General features: G+C 42.6%; 1 long non-coding RNA gene across 1 annotated transcript in view; it reads left to right on the top strand.

Annotated features, from left to right (window-relative positions):
* The first annotated feature begins 4,235 nt into the window (after nt 1-4,235).
* The window catches only part of LOC105489148 (uncharacterized), a 43,301-nt gene continuing 26,564 nt past the window's right edge, over nt 4,236-20,972 (top strand). Inside the window, exons 1-3 of the long non-coding RNA XR_011613047.1 lie at nt 4,236-4,518; nt 8,789-8,953; nt 11,138-11,192. This is a non-coding gene — a long non-coding RNA (uncharacterized lncRNA). The remainder of the gene's footprint in view (nt 4,519-8,788; nt 8,954-11,137; nt 11,193-20,972) is intronic.

Raw genomic sequence — 20,972 nt, 5'->3', positions numbered from 1 at the left:
GATGCCTTGCTTTTGAAGATTACCTTAGCAATTTTATCTGCCTGAAAAACAAAAACAGATCAGAAACAAAAAGGAAAAGGAACAAAGCTACCTCATAATATTACAAAGCATTGTTGTAAAGCTGCAGCATCTTTTGCTGACACCCATGTCATTCAGTTAGCACCATTTCCTTATAGGAAAGAGAAAGTGAACGTAAGACATGTGATACAAGGTTAAGGCTATAGATTTAAAGCAGAAATCAGAATATTAATGCGTGAAACATTCAGAATATATTACTACATGTAAGGTGGGATTTGGCTCATATGGGCCCTTACTGACTATATTTGCCTTTCAGGAGTATATTGTTAGCTGCAAACAGTAGAATCTTTTATAGCTAGTCTAAGAAAAAAATAAGGAGGAGAGTTTCGTTAAGCAATAACTGATAGCTCACAGATTCTCTGGGAGGATCAGAGGCCAGACTCTGAGGCCACATAGCCAAACCCAGTGCCCAGACCACACTTTGGATGAGGTGGGAGTGGGGGTGCTTTTGGGGGTATATCACTGTCATTGTCATTAAACATCTATAATGCTCAGGATAAAGTACCAGAAGATCAGTCCCGCTGTCTGTGACTGTCTGGTCACACTGCACTTGAAGAAATCCGGGTCTCATGTGGATACATATGATTCATAGAATATAGGTCACATGATTGCACTCTATACAGGAATCTGAGCATGTGTAAGTTTTCTGGCTTCTACATTGAGAAGGTAGTACACAGAATGTAGAAAATTACTAAAATGAAGGAGGATCTTTGACATTGTGTGGCCACTGAAGGAGAATATCCACTACAGGAAGAAAGAAGGAAAATAAATAGTAACCAGTGTTCTATACCCTGAACTGGCAGACATGGTTAAGCCTTGAGCTTAGTAGGACTGCAACACAAGCTGCTGCAGATCTGGAAGATGAGATGCTGCAGGATTCTTGTTGACCTCACTAAACTTCTTGACTCTCTGTTTCCTTGTCAAGACAGTTGGGCACTCCTCAGGATCTGTGGATACTTCAGGGGCTCACAATTGCAGTCTAGTCTTTGAGAAAGTAATAGTCTCTTTGAAATTATTTATTTTGTTCCTATAAAATGACTGTCCTATTGTTTGAAATTTATGTTTTTAGCTAAAAGCTTTGGTCTACTGATAAAATTACTTCTAAAAGAAGGTAAATATTCTGTGGCTGTCATTTATACCCAAATGTAGATGACTTAAAGATCCTTTCCTGCAAGCTTGCCCCTTTCCTTTAAGTTGGATGTTCTGTTACTTGCAACTGAAAGCATTAAAACTGATTGAGTACCACTTTTAAACCATCAATAACTCAAAAATACATCATTTTAAAATAAGGACAAGTGGTAGACTGGGGGCTGTGCCATGCCATCATGTTCAACTACCAGGAACAGGTTCCCCAACCTGTTGTAAGACCTCAGCTGTCATCCCTCTTTGGGAAGTTCTTTGAATATAAAGATCTACCTCAACCAAAGTCACACTCCCTTCCCTGGATGCAGCCCACACAGAATGACTGGTCAGCATGAGCACATAAAGGCTTGGCTACCTATCCCCTACTCAGGACAACTTTCAATGACCATGCCAGCATGACAGTTTTTCATGTATCAGCTGGGGCCTTTGTTGTGATTACATCACAGCTCATCTTCTCCGTCTGTTCAATTCTGCCTCCTTCCCTTCCACAATTGTGGATTCCAAGGGCACCCCCTAATATACTTCCTCATACCAATCTTCATTGCAGTCTGCTTCCTGGTAAGCCTCACCTATGGTAAGTGGTATTTATTAGTTATGATTAAGTTCAGATGCAGGTGATCAACAACCAACACAATAATGGTTCAGGTAGCACAGAAATTTATTCCCCCCAAATCAAAGTCCATATCAGAGATCTAAAGGTAGTATGGTGCATCATGGTTTGGTGCAGAGATCAAGTTCTCTCAATCTTCTTGGTCCATTCTGTAGAGATTTGACTTCATGGTCCAAGATGGACCATGTTCAGTATCCACATTCTGAAGAACAAGATGGAGGAAGAAACAAGAAGAAACAAAGAGCACACTTGTGCTGTTTCTAAAAGACTCTCCCATGAGTTAAAGGGCCAAGGGAAAAACTTGTGTTTCTGTTAAAACTCCAGCAGGCATTTACTATGTCTTCAATTGTTTTCGTTTTCTTTGCCTTATGATAGTCAGGCCATACTTGGACCTGCTTTGACATCCTCATTGAACTCATGCTTACTAGAGTGGCTCCCCTCAGTTCCCACTCATTCTGCCTGAGCCAAACTCCTATTTCCTATACTTGCCCACCATTTGCTTGGCCCCAGGGTTATGCCTAGCACTTAAATTCACCACCAACATCCCTTGATACCATACATCAGAAACAAAATGTGACCTACAGCAAACCTAATGATTATAAATTGCTCTTTTCTGATCCTCCCATTTTATTGATTCTCACTCCCCAGACAAAGGACTTTAACCAAATTGCTGATTCATCAGCAATTTATTTTTTCCCATAAAGTCACCCAGCCGCCAAAACTTTCAGTTTGGCCATTTAAAATCATTTGAAATAATGGCTTTACATTTTTGGAATTTATTTATTTATATATTTCCATTTTATTTGTGCAAAAGTGCTTTCAAACAGGAATTGCTCTCACTGGTTGAGGACATATCTTGACTCCCTAACCTTTTCACTGGAAGTTGACAGAGATGATATTTAAAATGTATAACAAGTAAGAACATAGGCACAGACCAGTCAGGATGGATGCCAATCACAGGTAAACTGTGGGGCTGTTCCAGTATACATTAGCAGCATCTTGGTCCTGGCAGTGATCATCTGATGAACATCGTGGTGTTCTGTAGTAGCAGGAGGCAGTATGATGTGATATGGTAAAGCATGCAAGATCAAATCCCAGCTCTACCCTTTACTAACTGCAGGGCCTCAAGAAGCTTTGCCTGAGCCTCAGTTTCCTTATCTGTAAAATAAGAACAATAAAGTCCTACCTTCAGAGCCTTTATTGTGAGCATTAGAGAAGATAATTCATGTGAAGGATCTGGCATAATATCTGACACACTGCAAAAAGTCCAAGCTGCCTTTATATTCTTAGTTAGCAGATATGCTTATTTTCTTGAGCTCTTTGGCAAAATTTTTGTAAACTTTATCAAGCAGAATGTCCAATGTTACTTTTCATAATTTTCTTTTGAGTTCAGTTCCTGGTCATCTGATAAACAAAGATAAGTTTTAGTTGCTCTGGATGTTTGGTAAACTAAATTTAATGTTTGGTTATGAAGACTACGCTAGCCTTCTTTGGATATAATTGTTGCCTCTTTCCCTAAGATACTTAAGTTTTTATTTTGATAGCATAGTAGTTAAAAACACAAGCTTTGAAAGCTAAGTAGGTTTGTAGCCCATCTCTCCCAGTTCCTAGCTATGAAGACTTGGGCCAGTTGCTCCACCCTTCTGAGCCTAATTTCTGTCATCTGTCACATAGGTATAATACAATGCTGCTGCCTTGTAGATTCAACAATATACTTTAGAACATCTAAAACAGTGCCTAGCAGAAAGAAGAACCACTCAGTCAGCATTAGCTACTCTTATTCTGTTGTTAACTATCTCTACTTCTTATCTGAAGTAGAGACAGTATCAATCATAAACTTAAACTATGAAGAAACCACTAAAGGAGTTTTCTTTTTTTTTTTTTTTTTTTTTTTTTTGAGAGGGAGTCTCGCACTGTCGCCCAGGCTGGAGTGCAGTGGCCGGATCTCAGCTCACTGCAAGCTCTGCCTCCCGGGTTTGTGGCATTCCCCTGCCTCAGCTCCCTATAGCTGGGACTACAGGTGCCCGCCACCTCGCCCGGCTATTTTTTTGTATTTTTTAGTAGAGACGGGGTTTCACTGTGTTAGCCAGGATGGTCTCGATCTCCTGACCTCATGATCCACCCGTCTCGGCCTCCCAAAGTGCTGGGATTACAGGCTTGCGCCACCGCGCCTGGCCTAGGAGTTTTCATTAATCTTTTCATGATACAGGGTTCTGATTTTTTAAAAGTCTTTAGTTTCTATACATAAAATACTTGTATTTATTTACAGCAGTTGTATAAATAAGGATTCAGAAATACTTATACTATACTTAGATGTGTAGAGAACATGTACAGTAAATTTTTTTTGGTATATAATGAATCAGATTTCTTTCATGTGCTCCCATTTGTCAGGCATTGTGGGGAAGGGGAACCACTAACTGTTAGGCCACTCCAATAAACTTAATCTACTGAAATAATTTAAATACCCTCTTTAGATAAGCACTAAATCTCTTTTAGTAGTTTAATCTCTCAAATTTTCACCACCTTCCTCCAGAGCCTCTGTTTTTTGTCATCTGTGTTCATAGAACAAGGACAATAGCTGGGTGTTCAGTGACAGCAGAGGTGACATGAAGTCCTCAAATCCTTGTGATGGAACCTGGACCACAGCTTTTCTTTGCCATTGAGTGGCTATTCCACAGTGCTCCCTGGTGAGTGCTCAAGGGTGACTGGTCCCATCCCTGTGCCTTCTCCTGGCCAGTGCTGCTGAAGTGCAGTGGGGTACGTCATGGTGGTTTCATCTCTCAGCTTCATCAGAACCAGGTTATGCTCTTTCAGACAGCTCAGCCTTGCCTTGGCTTTCAACTGATGCTGAAGACTCCTCTAAGACACTGCCTTTTCCCTATCCAGCCCTGACCTATAATGCCTACCTAAGCTGTGCCACTTTCACCATAGCAGACCCCATAGCAGGCCCACCTTCCTCATGCCCCTTCAGCAATATACAGGGACTTTCCATCTTTGCCACCTAGAAACCAAGGACAACTCAGGAAAACTTAACTCAGGCCCAGAGTCTGTGCAAGCAGGCTGTGCCACAGAGATCTCTGCTGTGGCCGCTCCCAGTTAGTATAGAAGTTCCCTCTGGAGCCCCAAATATGAAACAAGGCAATGCCCCTCAACATGGATGCTCCCATTCTGGTCAAAGCTCAGACAGCGGGGGCTAGGCCACTTGATCCTCACCCTTCATCTCTCTTCAATCTGTTTCCCTTCTCCCCTACAATACCCTGGAACCAGAAGGGGCAACTTTCATGCTTTCCACTTCATCTAAGTCACATCCTCTCCTTCCGGACTCCAACCTCATGGTAGAATCTTAATGGTAGACAAGGTATGGGAGAAAAAAATCAGCTTACCAATTAGATGATTTTTAAATGACTGCAATACTAATTGGCTTATAGGTATTTTTGGTTTAAATAAAGCTATATTGCATAACCATTAATAAATTGTTTCTTTTATACAAGAGGGTAAAGTACTACTCTTGTATTGATAGAGACTAAGTTGCAATTCCTACTTGTCCTTGTAAAACTAAAAATAGAAAGGTCTTCCTTAGTTATCCTGCTAAAAGTAAAAAATGAGTGGTTTTCTGAATGCTAAGAAGGGTCAACTTAAAGGCGTTTTTTTCTCTTGTGGTTAGAGCAGATCTAGAGGCATTCATGGATAAAAAAGCATTTCTATCTGACCTTTTCGAAAATACTAAATTCCATGGACATGCATTTATAACAACCTTGAAAGTTCTTTTGTCAGTGAACATGAAATAGATTTCTCAAAATAAATATCTTCAAGTGGATCATAGTTAATAAAAATAAACTAATTAAGTCTCCTCTTTTTAAAAACCATGAAGAATTTACAAGGATAATAGGAAAGACCAGCTTTCTTCCTGACCCTTTTGCCTAAAAATGCTGAAAAGAGAGTCTCCTGTCTTCCCTAACACCTGGTTTTTGCTGACTCTCACCAATTCCCTTACTCCACACTCACCTATTCCCAAACAAAAGTCCAGGAGACTTAAAGTTTCATAAAAACTAAGTTTTAGATCTGATAGAAAAAAATGTTACAGAGGTTCCAAGATGGCCGAATAGGAACAGCTCTAGTCTACAGCTCCCAGCATGAGCAAGCAGAAGACGGGTGATTTCTGCATTTCCAACTGAGGTACTGGGTTCATCCCACTGGGGCCTGTCAGTCAGTGGGTGCAGCCCACGGAGCAGAGCGGGGCATCACCTCACCCCAGAGGCACAAGGGGTTGGAGAATTCCCTTTCCTAGCCAAGGGAAGCCGCAACAGACGGACGTACCTGGAAAATCGGGACACTCCCACCCTAATCCTGCGCTTTTCCAACGGTCTTAGCAAACAGCACATCAGGAGATTATATCCCACACCTGGCTTGGAGGGTACCACGCCCACAGAGCCTTGCTCCCTGCTAGCACAGCAGTCTAATATCAAACTGCAAGACAGCAGTGAGGCTGGGGGAGGGGCATCTGCCATTGCTGAGGCTTGAGGAGGTAAGCAAAGCCGCTGCTAAGCTCAAACTGGGTGGAGCCCACCGCAGCTCAAGGAGTCCTGCCTGACTCTGTAGACTCCACCTCTGGGGTCAGGGCATAGCTGAACAAAAGGCAGCAGAAACTTCTGCAGATTTAAACATCCCTGTCTGACAGCTTTGAAAAGAGTAGTGGTTCTCCCAGCATGGAGTTTGAGATCTGAGAATGGACAGACTGCCTCCTCAAGTGGGTCCCTGACCCCTGAGTAGCCTAACTGGGAGACACCTCCCAGTAGGGGCCAGCTAACACCTCATAAGGCCGGGTGCCCTCTGAGACGAAGCTTCCAGAGGAAGGATCAGGCAGAAACATTTACCGTTCCATAATATTTGCTGTTCTGCAGCCTCCGCTGGTGATACCCAGACAAAAAGGATCTGGAGTGGACCTCCAGCAAACTCCAACAGACCTGCAGCTGAGGGTCCTGACTGTTAGAAGGAAAACTAACAAAAAGAGGTAATACCATTCAGTACACAGGCATGGACAAGGACTTCATGTCTAAAACACCAAAAGCAATGGCAACAAAAGCCAAAATTGACAAATGGGATCTAACTAAAGAGCTTCTGCACAGCAAAAGAAACTACCATCAGAGTGAACAGGCAACCTACAGAATGGGAGAACATTTTTACAATCTACCCATCTGACAAAGGGCTAATATCCAGAACCTACAAAGAACTCAAACAAATTTACAAGAAAAAAGCAAACAATCCCATCAAAAAGTTGGCAAAGGATATAAACAGACACTTCTCAAAAGAAGACATTTATGCAGCCAACAAACACATGAAAAAATGCTCATCATCACCTGCCATCAGAGAAATGCAAATCAAAACCCCAATGAGATACCATCTCACACCGGTTAGAATGGCAATCATTAAAAAATCAGGAAACAGGCCGGGCGCGGTGGCTCAAGCCTGTAATCCCAGCACTTTGGGAGGCCAAGATGGGCGGATCACGAGGTCAGGAGATCGAGACCATGCTGGCTAACATGGTGAAACCCCGTCTCTACTAAAAAATACAAAAAATTAGCCGGGCGAGGTGGCGGGCGCCTGTGGTCCCAGCTACTCGGGAGGCTGAGGCGGGAGAATGGCGTGAACCCAGGAGGCGGAGCTTGCAGTGAGCTGAGATCCGGCCACTGCACTCCAGTCTGGGCGACAGAGCGAGACTCCGTCTCAAAAAAAAAAAAAAAAAAAAAATCAGGAAACAACAGGTGCTGGAGAGGATGTGCAGAAATAGGAACACTTTTATACTGTTGGTGGGACTGCAAACTAGTTCAACCATTGTGGAAAACAGTGTGGCAATTCCTCAAGGATCTAGAACTAGAAATACCATTTGACCCAGCCATCCCATTACTGGGTATATACCCAAAGGATTATAAATCATACTGTTACAAAGACACATGCACACGTATGTTTATTGCAGCACTATTCACAATAGCAAAGACTTGGAACCGACTCAAATGTCCATCAATGATAGGCTGGATCAAGAAAATGTGGCACGTATACACCATGGAATGCTATGCAGCCTTAAAAAAGGATGAGTTCATGTCCTTTGTAGGGACCTGGATGAAGCTGGAAGCCATCATACTGAGCAAACTATCGCAAGGACAGAAAACCAAACACCACACATTCTCACTCATAGGTGGGAATTGAACCATGAGAACACTTGGACACAGGGTGGGGAACATCACACACTGGGGCCTGTTGTGGGGTGGGGGGAAGGGGGAGGGATAGCATTAGGAGATATATCTAATGTAAATGACAAATTAACGGGTGCAGCACACCAACATGGCACATGTATACATATGTAACAAACCTGCACGTTGTGCACATGTACCCTAGAACTTTAAGTATAATAAAAAAGGAAAAAAAGTTACAAAACCTTTTTCTCAAAAAAAAAAAAAGTCTAATCTAAATGGGGATTGAGTACCACAACTCGGTATCACACCTTTCTGAAGTTTATCCATTTTCTGTAACTTACAACTTCTTCTGTATCAGTGTTCATCCTTCCTTCCCTTCCAGTAATTCTGTGGCTTGGTATATACTCATTGATCACCAAAAATTCAGCTCTTTAACATTATGTTATTTTATTGGTATATACTCACTGATCACCAAAAATTCAGTCATTTAACATTATGTTATTTTATGGATATGTTAATTATTTTAATGAAAAACTTCAAATGTATAAAAAAAAATAGATTGTATAAGGAGCTCCCAATTACCTATCTCTCTGCTTTAACAATTATCACATAATCATCTTATTTTGACTATACCACTACCCATTTCTCCATCACCACCTTCTCCCCCAGATTGTTTTGAAGTAAGTTGTCTTATCTGTAAGTATATGTTGCTTTTGCCAGTATAACCAACTCCATTTTATGTTTGTTCCTTGGGTTCTTTGTGCAGTTTTCATCATTTGATTATCAGTTCCCATTCAGGAGTTGGTCTTCTACTTTTGAACTTGCCATGTGCATCTCATCATGATTGTGCCTTGCTGGAATTCAGTACATGTGAAGTATGATGTCTACAACCAGAATGGAGCCAAGGGGAAAAATAAAACTGACAACATGGGTGAGAGAAATGATACCACGGTCACCCACCTGTGTGTTGAAGAAAATCTTTAATCTTGTGTAGAATGAATGTTTATGTAATTGGTTGGCTAACAGCTCCTCAAAATCTTGAGGGGTTTATAATGTTTGTATTATACACTACTTTAAAATAGGAAAAACCATTACCAACCACATCTTATATACTAGACCAAAATGTCTTAGTTAATGGATTTGCATTTTATCTGCTAGGAATTTGTAACTGCCACTTAAGACTAAGACTAAAGTTTCTGTGACCACATCTTTGTTTCTCAATCTTCTCGGAGGTAACAGATTATTGTTCAACCTGCTGATTTACTCTTCCTTACCCTTAAAGCAATAGCACCACCCTGTGGCAAAATTTAAAATGTTTCTTCACACTGGCAAATACAGCTTCAATCTTACAACGTTAAGATGCCAAGTGACTCTAGCGGACTGATGAAGTTTTGAGCCTCTTCTCAGATTAATGTTTTTAAATGTATAAAATACAATACATGGAATTACAAAGGAAATCAATTATATGAAAATACTGTTGTGGTCAGGTGTCCATGGACTCTAGTTAGGAAGCCATAATAGGAGGCTGGGAACATGACATTTTGGTTCCTTCAGAAGCAACTCCTCCCTATTATTCTTATAATTAAGGATAATTATTCTAGTTGAGTTTGCAGGTAGGCTTTCAGGAATTACATAATGGTTTTGGCTCCATCTCTATAAATATTTATATGGTTTATAAGAAAGGAAAGGTTGTTGGAGACAGAAGGGGGGGTTATACAATAGAATCCATCTACATAGTGCAAACATGTTGGGTTTTGTATCTAGGTCCTTTAAATTATTGAAGTTTAGATATTCTTGCCAAAAAGGAAGGATAGATTCCAGAATTCTCCTGAAAGGGTAGTCTCAGGGCATAAGGGCTTATCCTGAATGCTTTTATGAGGCTTACAAAGTAAGGCAAACTGGACATTAATTAACATTAATTAATGTTATTCAACCCTGCTCAGTAAATTCTGCTCCAGATGCCTCAGAATTAAGTTCCCGCCTAGGGCTAATGAAATAAGTCTAGGTGCCACTAGAGGGCACTGTGAGGACTCTGTTGCTAGTTAGGTGAGGAGAGCTATTGGATGGCTGCCCCCTGCAATGGCGACTCCAGGATGAGGCAGGGGTGCAGGAAGGAAGACAGTTAACATTGCAGATCTTAGGTTATAAGTAAATAGTAGTAATAAAGGCTTACCAAATATTTCAGGCTCCCCCATCTACTGGGTACATGGTAGGGTTGTACTTCTTTTTTTTTTTTTTTTTTTTTTTTTTTTTTGAGACGGAGTCTCGGTCTGTCGCCCAGGCTGGAGTGCAGTGGCCAGATCTCAGCTCACTGCAAGCTCCGCCTCCCGGGTTCACGCCATTCTCCTGCCTCAGCCTCCCGAGTAGCTGGGACTACAGGCGCCCGCCGCCTCGCCCGGCTAGTTTTTTGTATTTTTTAGTAGAGACGGGGTTTCACTGGGTTAGCCAGGATGGTCTCGATCTCCTGACCTCGTGATCCGCCGGTCTCGGCCTCCCAAAGTGCTGGGATTACAGGCTTGAGCCACCGCGCCCGGCCAGGGTTGTACTTCTTAATCCTCCTGTAGTGGGTGGGACCATATGATTGGCCCTGGCCAACAGCCAATAAGTTGTCAGCAGGGATGGTATGTATCTCTTTGCTCCTTCTGCCTCTTTTTCTTCTCCTCCTTCTTCTTCTTTCTTAAACTTTGTAGAGACAGGGTCTCACTATGTTTCTAAGGCTGATCTTGAACTCGTGGGCCTCAAGCAATCCTCCTGCTTAGGCCTTCCAGAATACTGGGATTACAGACATGTATCTGTTCTTCACCAAGCATTGAGTTGTTGGTGCCAGACCCTCCAGAGTTCTCTTTCCCCTTGATATAGGTACTAACAATATTCAAGATGGTAGCTATTCTGTCAGCCTAGGTCCCTGAGTAACTACAATGGGCAGAGTCCCCCTGCTGATCCACAGTAGACAAGTAACGTGATTGAAAAATAAATCTCATCTAAAACCACAGGCATCCGGGGATTAATGCTTACTGCAGCAGAGCGTACACAACTTTGACTATCACAGCTAGGTACTCAATCAAGTATCTGCATATTCGATCCTCTCAATATATTTATTTTTTCCTTTTTTCAGATGAGAAAATTGAGACTTAGAAACTGTAAGGACTTACCCAAGGTCATGGAGCAAGGTAAGTCCTTTGACCTTATATCATGCTTCTTAATTACTGTGTTATACTATATACCATGACCAGTTAGAATCTGTGTCACATGTTCCCAATAAAGAAAAGAGAAATTCATGGAGCCACAAACGCAAGAGGAAGGATCACTTAAGCTAGGTTCTAGCCTATGGATCTTGGGACACCCTCAATATTTAGCAGATAAGAGTGCTGCCAATCTCTCCACTAACTTGAACTGGATTCGTCTTATTCTCCACAAACTCTACCCTGGTTTTGCAAATCTTCCACCCAGATCCCTTGCCTCCAGTTCCTGCCTCCTCCAGTCATCTCACTTCTCACACTGCCTTCCACATCACCTTTTAAGTCATCATCTTAGCTCCCACTAGGACCACCTAGGGAGCTTTTCAAGTACACATGCATAATTCACATAGGGCCTGAGCAAGTCTTTTTTTCATATGTGGCTACAATGGAAGACCCTAATATGAAAGACTCTGATTTTCATGTTTCTATACTATCAGGTCCCAGTTAACCTTTTCTCACTTATTGTCCACACAGTGCTCCACAGGTCAGTTACAATAGAGATTATTATCCCTTGAATAAAACATTAAGAATATATTTATGTCCCCAGGCCTCTGCTCCAGTTGTTCCCTTTCCCTGAAATTTCTTCCTCATCCTCATCAGTAAAAATTCTACCATCACTCAAATGTTTCCACCTTCATGTAGTCTCCCCTTGCTGCCCCAAGTCACAATTCAGACTTGATTCCTTGGGCTCTTCCAGTATTCAGCTTCTATCTGTACCAGAATTTTGATAATTCTGTCTTTATTACATTTATTTATACATGTCTGTCTTCCCCACTAACCTGTCAACTCCTGAAGGGAGGGGGCCCAGTGTTTTGTTTTTGTTTTTGTTTTTTGCCCAGTGTTTTGTGTGTGTGTGTGTGTGTATGTGTGTGTGTGTTGGGTGGCGGGGTGGGGGGAAGGGATTGGATTTATTTTTAATAAGAAAGGCTGAATTGAGAGCTTACAGTTTTTTTCCTAAAATTTAATAACAGTACTAGTAAAACCCTACCCTCCTCAGCTGACCTTCTTTCAAGTATAAGAGTACAAAGCTTCTAGGTAAGCTGCTTTTATGACGTAAGAGCATGACTGATAGCACCAAACCTGTTTAAATTCACTGAGAGCCAGGTGAGGTCACATAGCAGAGGCATCTCATCTGAGCATGTTTTCAGACTCCAAGTATTTTCAGTGTTATTTTATCTTGGGATTCCACAGACTACCTCCCACAATGCTTAATATCTAGCAAATACTCATTATACTTTAAAATGCAACTTACTTTTATGAATTTACATATTTATTCATTTATTCCACAAATATGTATTGGAGTGCTGACACTGAGTTCTTACTTTGAGCGAGGCACCAGAGACAGACAAAACGTCAGCCTTCATTAAGTCTACATTCTAGTGGAGGAGGCAAACAATGAACAGGATGAGTAGGTTATGTATGTAGTATGTTAGAAGATAAGTGCTAAGGAGAAACATAAAGCAGAGATGGTAGATGAGCATCAGTCTGAGTGATTTGTGTGCACATTAAAGTTTGAGAAGCTGTACTCTAAATGGAGCCATCTTTACAGGGATTCTTTACAGAATAATGAATAGAGATACATTCCAAATCCCAAAACAACTATTTTGGGAAGCAAAGAGATCCCAGGTCAGTTTCTTGAAAATTCAGAGCCAAATGCTGACAGAACACCAGTATAAACTCCCAATGGAATCACAGAACTTCCTAAGAACTTTTCCTCATATTTTTTAGACAAGTATGTATATACATATGTGTGCTTAATTGATGTGTGATTAGAAAAAAGGAACTAACATTGTTGTTGTTGTTGTTGTTGTTGTTTAGTGCTTTGCTGTGGTTTAGATGTGGTTTGTTCCCTCCAAGGCACAAGTTGAAATTTGGTTCCTAAAGTAATGGTGTCAAAAGATGGTAGGGTCCAAAAGAGGTGTTTATGTCACAGGGGTTCAACTCTCATGAAGGGATTAATGCCATTCTCACAAGAGTCAGTTAGTTCTCATGGGAGGGAACCTTATTATCACAAGAGTGGGTTATTATAAAGGTGAGTTCAGCTTTCTTGTTTCACTCTTGCTTCTTTTCTTGCCATGCGATCCCTTGTTTTTCCACCGTGTTAAGAAGCACCATAAGGCCCTCAACAGATTCAGGTCTTCAATCTCGGACTTCCCAGCCTCCAGAACCATAAGCCAAAATACTTATCTTCTCTTCTCTTCTCTCTTCTCTTCTTCTTCTTCTTCCTCTTCCTCCTCCTCCTCCTCCTCTTTCTTCCTCTTTCTTCTTCTTCCTCTTTATTAACTTAAGGGGCACATGTGCAATTTTTTCATATAGGTAACCTCATGTCATGGGGGTTCATTGTACAGATTATTTTGTCACCCAGATATTAAGCCTAGTATACCCATTAGTTATTTTTTCTGATCCTCTCCCTTCTCCCACACTCCACTCTCCAATAGGCCCCAGCATGTGTTGTTTCCCTCTATGTGTGCATGTGTTCTCAATATTTAGCACCCACTTACAAGTGAGAATATGCAATATTTGGTTTTCTGCTCCTGTATTAGTTTGCTAAGGATAATGGCCTCCAGCTCCATCCATGATCCTGCAAAGGATATGATCTCATTCTTTTTTATGGCTGCCTAGTATTCCATGGTATAGATATACCACATTTTCTTTATCTGAGTCTATTATTGATGGACATTTAGGTTGATTCCATGTATTCACTATTGTGAATAGTGGTGCAGTGAACATATACGTGCATGTGTTTCTATGATAGAATGATTTATATTCCTTTGGGTATATGCCCAGTAATGGGATTGCTGGGTTAAATAGTAGTTCTGTTTTTAGCAATTTGAGGAATCACCCCCTGCTTTCCACAATGGTTGAACTAATTTACCCTCCCACCAATAGTGTATAAGTATTCTTTTTCTCCTTGCCAGCATCCATTATTTTTTGACTTTTTAATTATAGCCATTCTGACTGCAAACCTCTTTTCTTTATAGATTGTCCAGTCTCAGGTATTCTGTTATAGCAACCAAAAACAGACTAAGACATGTCTGTTGGCCAGGCGCAGTGGCTCACGCCTGTAATCCCAGCACTTTGGGAGGCTGAGGCGGGCAGATCATGAGGTCAGGAAATCGAGAGCATCCTGGCTAATACGGTGAAACCCTGTCTCTACTAAAAATACAAAAAAATTAGCCAGGCGTGGGGGCAGGCGCCTGTAGTCCCAGCTACTCAGGAGGCTGAGGCAGGAGAACGGCATGAACCTGGGAGTTGGAGGTTGCAGTGAGCCAAGATTATGCCACTGCACTCCAGCCTGGCCAACAGACCAAGACTCCATCTCAAAAAAAAAAAAAAAAAATTGCCTGTTATATGACATTGTGTTACTATAACAGGAATAAACCTTAGTCCAGAAACAAGGATAAATCAGAAAGATTACAGTTCCATTTAATCAAATTAAATTCATTTTGATGCCAAAAATATATATATTACATTTTTTAGAATTGGGGGTCACATTCTGTTGCCCAGGCTGGAGTGCAGTGGTGCTGTCACAGCTCACTGCAACCTCAAATTCCTGGGCTCAAGTGATCCTTCTGCATCGCCTCCCAGGTAGTTAGAATTACAGGCATGTGCCACCATGCCCAGTTATTTTTTAAGAAACCTTTTTTCTAGAGACAGAGTCTTAGTATGTTGTTCAGGCTGGTCTCAAACTCCTGGCTTCAAGTGATCCTCCCACCTTAGCCTCCCCAAATGCTGGGATTACAGGTGTGAGCTACCACATTCAGCCTGTATTACTTTTTTAATCAGGAGAAAAAAAACTATGTCTCTGTGTCCCATATTGCTTAGTCATTATTGAGCCCCTTTCCCTGTATCACATACCACAGGAAACGTGTATCAGCCCCACTTCACATCCTCTAAGCCTCAGCTCAGATTCCAGCTGTGACAAAAAGGTCCCTGAAGGCTTCCACCTCTTTGCACTGACAGTATCTCACCTCAGACTTAACCTTTGTTTTTCTCACTTCCTGCTTCAGGGCTTCTCTGACTCCTTGCTACGTGTGCCCATAGGTGCCTACTCAGCACTTACCAGACACACAAACTGAGAGGTTGTTGCCCCAACTTGTAGGGGGCAGAAGCAGATGAATGAATGCTTCTCTTGCTTGTTCCTTGACCCTTCAAGTGAACAATTTTTGAGGCTGTAGCTGTAACCAACTAAATAATGCAACCTCATGTTTCCTTTACTTTCTGTCTCATACTCTTGTTCCATTGGATTAATTCCTAAGTAAATTACCTGCATCCAAGCCCTTACCTCAAACTGTGACTTCAAGGTAATATCCAACTGAGTAACACGAAAGTTCCCATGAGTCTTAGCAAAAGAAAAATAAATAGAGAACCCTCTCCAGGCTTTAATCCACGTAAGCCACCACTGAGATGTTCATTACCCAAGCCCACTAGTCTCCTAGAAGTATGTAGTTAACATACCACTTTCTTTTGGGCACAGTAATATTTTCCAGGGCTGGGAGCCTCAGTATTACCATCCAGTCTCACCTATATTTCCACACCTGTGGAAATCTACACACCAGAACAGTAGCTCCCAATTCTCATGGAACATGTTTCATCTCTTTCATCAAGTTAGCAGAAATATCCATTCTGTTTCTACATCTTTGCATGCAAGGACTCCCACCTTCTCCTCCTCCTTGCCACCCTCCCTGCCTAATACAATCTCCTTGATGAATTGAAGCTTTCACAAAACACAAGAGAAGTCTTTGTCTTTGAACAACTGCTTTTCTCCTACTAGATAATCCCCAAGGAAAAGGTACATAATGGATCTTCTTGGAAATAGGAAAGAGAAAAAAAGAAAAAGAAAAAAAACCCATATGAATTAATATCACAAGAAGGGTTCCTTAGCTGGGTGCATGTCTCTGTCTCCACAGAGATCATTTAGGACCTATTCTACAGTAGCTTGAAGCTTCAGAGCCAGCAAAAGTCCCACCTGGCTCCTTCTAGCACAGCGTGCACCTGTGGCCTAAAACAGAGCCCACGCTGGAAGGTGATACCTGATCCCACTGCTGCTGGGGTGGGAGGTTTCAGCTAGCCATAGTGCTTGCATCTGTTTATTAAAAGCTGTTCTAGGCCGGGCGCGGTGGCTCACGCCTGTAATCCCAGCACTTTGGGAGGTCAAGGCGGGCGGATCACAAGGTCAGGAGATGGAGACCATCCTAACACGGTGAAACCTCGTCTCTACTAAAATTACAAAAAAAAAAAATTAGCCAGGCGTGGTGGCAGGCACCTGTAGTCCCAGCTACTTGGGAGGCTGAGGTGCACACTGCACTAGAAGGAGCCAGGTGGGACTTTTGCTGGCTCTGAAGCTTCAAGTTACTGTAGGATAGGTCTTAAACGATCTCTGTGGAGTCAGAGACATGCACCGAGCTCAGGAATCCTTACTAGACTATCATTTCACATTCTGCATGTTTTACACAAGTACTGGAAAAAATACATTTTTGTCATAAAAAATTCAAACCATATAGAAGTATAGAAAGTAAAAGTGAAAGTCCTTTCTCCTAATCTCAAAGACACTCCTCTTCTAGAAATAAAGCACTCTCTTCCCTAGGAGGGACACATTTTCCTACACATGTGTTATACACAGTACAGGTTTTGTTTTTTATAAAATGGAATCAAACCAATGATATGCCTTTTTCACTTTAGAGTATGAATTGGTGGATTGTCACCACTATAAATACCTGGTTTCTAATCTCAACTGGATAAAGGTTGACAATTCTTTTCTTTTCTGTTCTTATATTTATCTTTGTTCATTTCCCTCCCCTCTCACCCCACCATTCCCGTAGCTTCTTCTAAACCGTTGACTCTTTCCTCAAACTCTTGCCCTCTCACTTATAGACAACATTCTCCCTAAGAAATAGCAACCACGGCCAGGTGTGGTGGCTCCTGACTATAAATCTCAGCACTTTGGGAGGCCAAGGCAGGAGAGTTGCTTGAACCCAGGAGTTTAAGACCAGCCTAGGCAACATGGCAAGACCCAATTCTACAAGAAATAAAAATAAATAAATAAATTAGCCAGACATGGTGGTGCACACCTGTGGTGCCAGCTCCTCAGGACAATGAGGCAGGAGGATCACTTGAGCCCGGGAAGTCGAGGCTGCAAGTGAGCTGAGATCACACAACTGCACTTCAACCTGGGTGACAGAGTGAGACCCTATCTCTAAATCAATAAACAATAAAGACATAGAGATTATTAGTTTTTGTTGTTGTTGTTGTTGTTGTTTTAAGATGAAGTCTCACTCTTGCCCCCAGGCTGAAATGCAATGGCGTGATCTCAGCTCACTGCAACCTCTGCCTCCCAGGTTCAAGCAATTCTCCTGCCTCAGCCTCCTGAGTAGCTGGGATTACAGGTGCCTGCCACCACGCCTGGCTAATTTTTGTATTTTTAGTAGAGACAGGGTTTCACCATGTTGGCCAGGCTGGTCTTGAACTCCTGACCTCAGGTGATCCTCCCTCCTCGGCCTGATCATTAGTTTTAAAAAATTCCTTCAATTACTGCTTACCTACCACTTCAACTGCAGACTTACCTCACATGCATCTCATCCAGGCTCTCTCCCTTTTCAGTAAAAGCATGTCCATTTTTTCCTTCATGTTCTATCCTCTCCATTTGTTCTTTGCATCCCATTCCCACACCAGGGACAGCTTGAGAGCCAGAAAGGCTAAGTTTCAGTCTTGTTCTGCCGCTTTCTAATTGTATGACTTCAGACAAGTTGACTTCTTTGAGAGTAGGAAATGTTCTGACCCACAATCAATGAATCACTTGTGCTGATGCTAATCAAAAAGGTCTTTTATTATTCTCAAAGAGTTAAGTAGGTGTTAACCCTATCCAGTGCTGGAGCTAATTTAGTGAGAGGTGGGAGTATATGAGAAGGAGAATATTCACTGGTCCAGCCATTATGACTTATCTTTCTATCACATTTTCTTTATTTTTAATGATACATTCATTTTCTCTATTAAAAAAAAAATTGGTAAAGATCGAGTAAATGCCACAAGCTTAGAATGTTGCACTAAATTGTTATGTAAATCAAATCAACATCTTTAAAACAAATCAGAGCTCTAGGAAACTTTATAGGAAAACAAAAAGAAACCAATGAACATAAAGCCATATTTTTATACAAAGTATATACAGTATGTACATACTATGTATCTTCTTTTTTCCATATAAATATTTCAGCATGTCTTAAAGTATGGTGGGTGTTTTTCCAAGATGGCAGATTGGAGGCATCGTTAGCATGCCTCTCCCAGTTGGAAAGACAAAGTACTGTGTAGAGATTCACACTGTGAACTTTATTTCAAGAAGCAACACAGGAACAGGAAAACTGATGAAAACCAGACCCTTTGAAAGAAGCAGCAGGCTGCAGCCTACACCATGAGCCAAGTGTAAACCTGAAAATCCCCAGAGTGTGAGCAGGGAGAAGCTGCCTCTGGGATATACATTTCCATTGGAGAACCTGGCAATCCAGGCCACGGGGGAAGCTTTTTAACCCTACCCAGTGCTAGAGCTAATGTAGTGAATGGTGGGGAGTATATGAGAAGGAGTAGCATTGGGACATGCTGTGTGTGCACTCCCAGTCTCCAGTGGGGACAGAGGGAAGCCATTCTTGATCCTGCCTCACAGGGTACTTCACTTTAGAAGTCAGCCAGCTAATTCAGGCAGCAGTCACAGGATGAGAGAAGCTCCTAATGGAGATTAAGCAGGAGCTGGGTGCCCCTGCTTCTTGGGCAGACCAGGAGGAGTGTGGCCTGAGAGCCTCAATATCCATCTCCATGGGGAAGGCTTATGGTCTGCGGCAGTTTTGAATTCTGAGCATAGGCTGCCTGGAACCCAGTGAGCTGCTGCTAGTGGAACATTCCAGGTGTGAGACCTGCCTTGCCAAGTGCATGGAAACTGGGTGGGGCTTACTGCCACCTGCTGCTCCCCACTCCCCTTGTAGACTCTTCTGTGCAGCAGAAGCCACTGTACTCCCCCATGGAACATTACTCCAGCAGCCAGAGAACTGCCCTCTGATCCCCACTGGGGCCGCTGCTTGTGTCTGCACACCGAGAACCAGAACATGGACTTGCCTGACCCAGCCCCTACCTGGCTTTGCCCATCCACCCATGCTGGTCACATAACACAAAGGACAGAAACTTTTGGGAGCCCTATGGCCCCGCTCGTTGCCTGAGATATCAGAGTACTTCCCCTGGGTAATGGAAGGCAAGCACAAATGAAGGTCACATTTCAGGAAATACTTGAATGAAGGAAGAGAGGTGGCTTGGCACATGAGCACAGAGTTTAGGAAGTGTTGTGATGAAAGGATCAAAGCTGGAGGTCAGCTGATACAGCCATTACAGAATCTTCAGGCAGAAGAACACAGTGCTCAGGAAGGCAAAAACTTGTGTATGACCTCAGCTATCATAATTGCTTGTATCACCTTAACTAACCAGGAGGTCCTAAGTCTGTCCACGTGACCAGTTCATTACTACTACAGCTGGCATTTGAGAAAGCCAACACACCAAGGCTATTTATAACCAAGGAATCTCACAGAGTCTATATCACTCCCCAGCCACCTCTATCTGATCTGGTGCTGGTACCCAGTGCTGGGAGACTTGAGGACAGGTCACATCATTGGATCCCTTGCAGACATTCCCCAGCACCGGCCTGGAGGATGGCAGCCCAACTGGGCAGCTAGACACAGAGGAGCAGCAGCATTCACAGTAATCTGGCCTTCAGAGACTCCTACTCCTGGGGAAAGGGGGGTACACCATATCAAGGGAGCACCCCCATAGGACAAAAGAATCCAGGTGGCAAGCCGTGAGTCCCAGGACTTTCTTCTTGTGTGAAGTTTGTTTCAGCAGAAGTACAGATGCAGTGCTGAGCCCAGTGGGGGAAAGTCTGTGACTCTACCCCAACAGGCAGCCCTGGTGCTCATGAAGGGTCTTAGAGAAGGGGATTTCTTCTTCCCCTCACCCACCACTGCAGACACAGCTGGGACTTCTCCCATAGGAGCTCAGCATGGGTGGAAACAGTAGACAGCCTTTTGGGAACACTTTAGGGTGACTGCATCCCCACAGAAGGAGTACCCTACAGGTTCAGACTTGCATGAGAGGTAGAGGCTATCATCCCTCTCTACATGGAATATTGACATTCCTGCAAATGAAAAGAAGTGCCTGTCTGATCTGAATAGCCAGAACACTGGGTCAGGAGTGTGACTGGAAGGTGGATAACTTTTCTGCTGGACTGGCAGGGAAGCTGAGGTGGCTCCCACTTTTCCTCCTGAGAAGACATCAGTGTGTTTCACTGAGAGCTCCCCCAGTGACTTCTGTCAAGGCTGGGACCTCTGCCCACCATTGGGTATTGAATTTACCCAACTGCTTTAGCCACAGCCAGTGTTTAACCATGGACACCTGCTCTACTGGCCTGAAGCCTGAACTGTTCAACCCAGTAAATAAAATACTGGGGGAAAAATAAATAAAAAGTGCACACCACTGGGGAGTGACATAAGCTTCAAGAGGCCTCTGCCATTCCCACAAGAGACAGTGAATCTGTTCACACACCATGCATATTGCTACTACACCCAGCATCTGAGAAAGCCATCCTAAAAAGATTCTCCATAACTAAGAAACTCGTAAAGAATGTTTAACCCTGAAAGCATTCATAGCTGAATTAGGTTATTAAAGAAAAACAAAACTGTA

The sequence above is a fragment of the Macaca nemestrina genome, chromosome 14 (genome assembly GCF_043159975.1).
Source record: "Macaca nemestrina isolate mMacNem1 chromosome 14, mMacNem.hap1, whole genome shotgun sequence".
In the NCBI taxonomy this organism is placed as follows: domain Eukaryota; kingdom Metazoa; phylum Chordata; class Mammalia; order Primates; family Cercopithecidae; genus Macaca; species Macaca nemestrina.
Note: the sequence above shows the minus strand (reverse complement) of the source record. Positions and strands in the feature narration are given on the sequence as shown.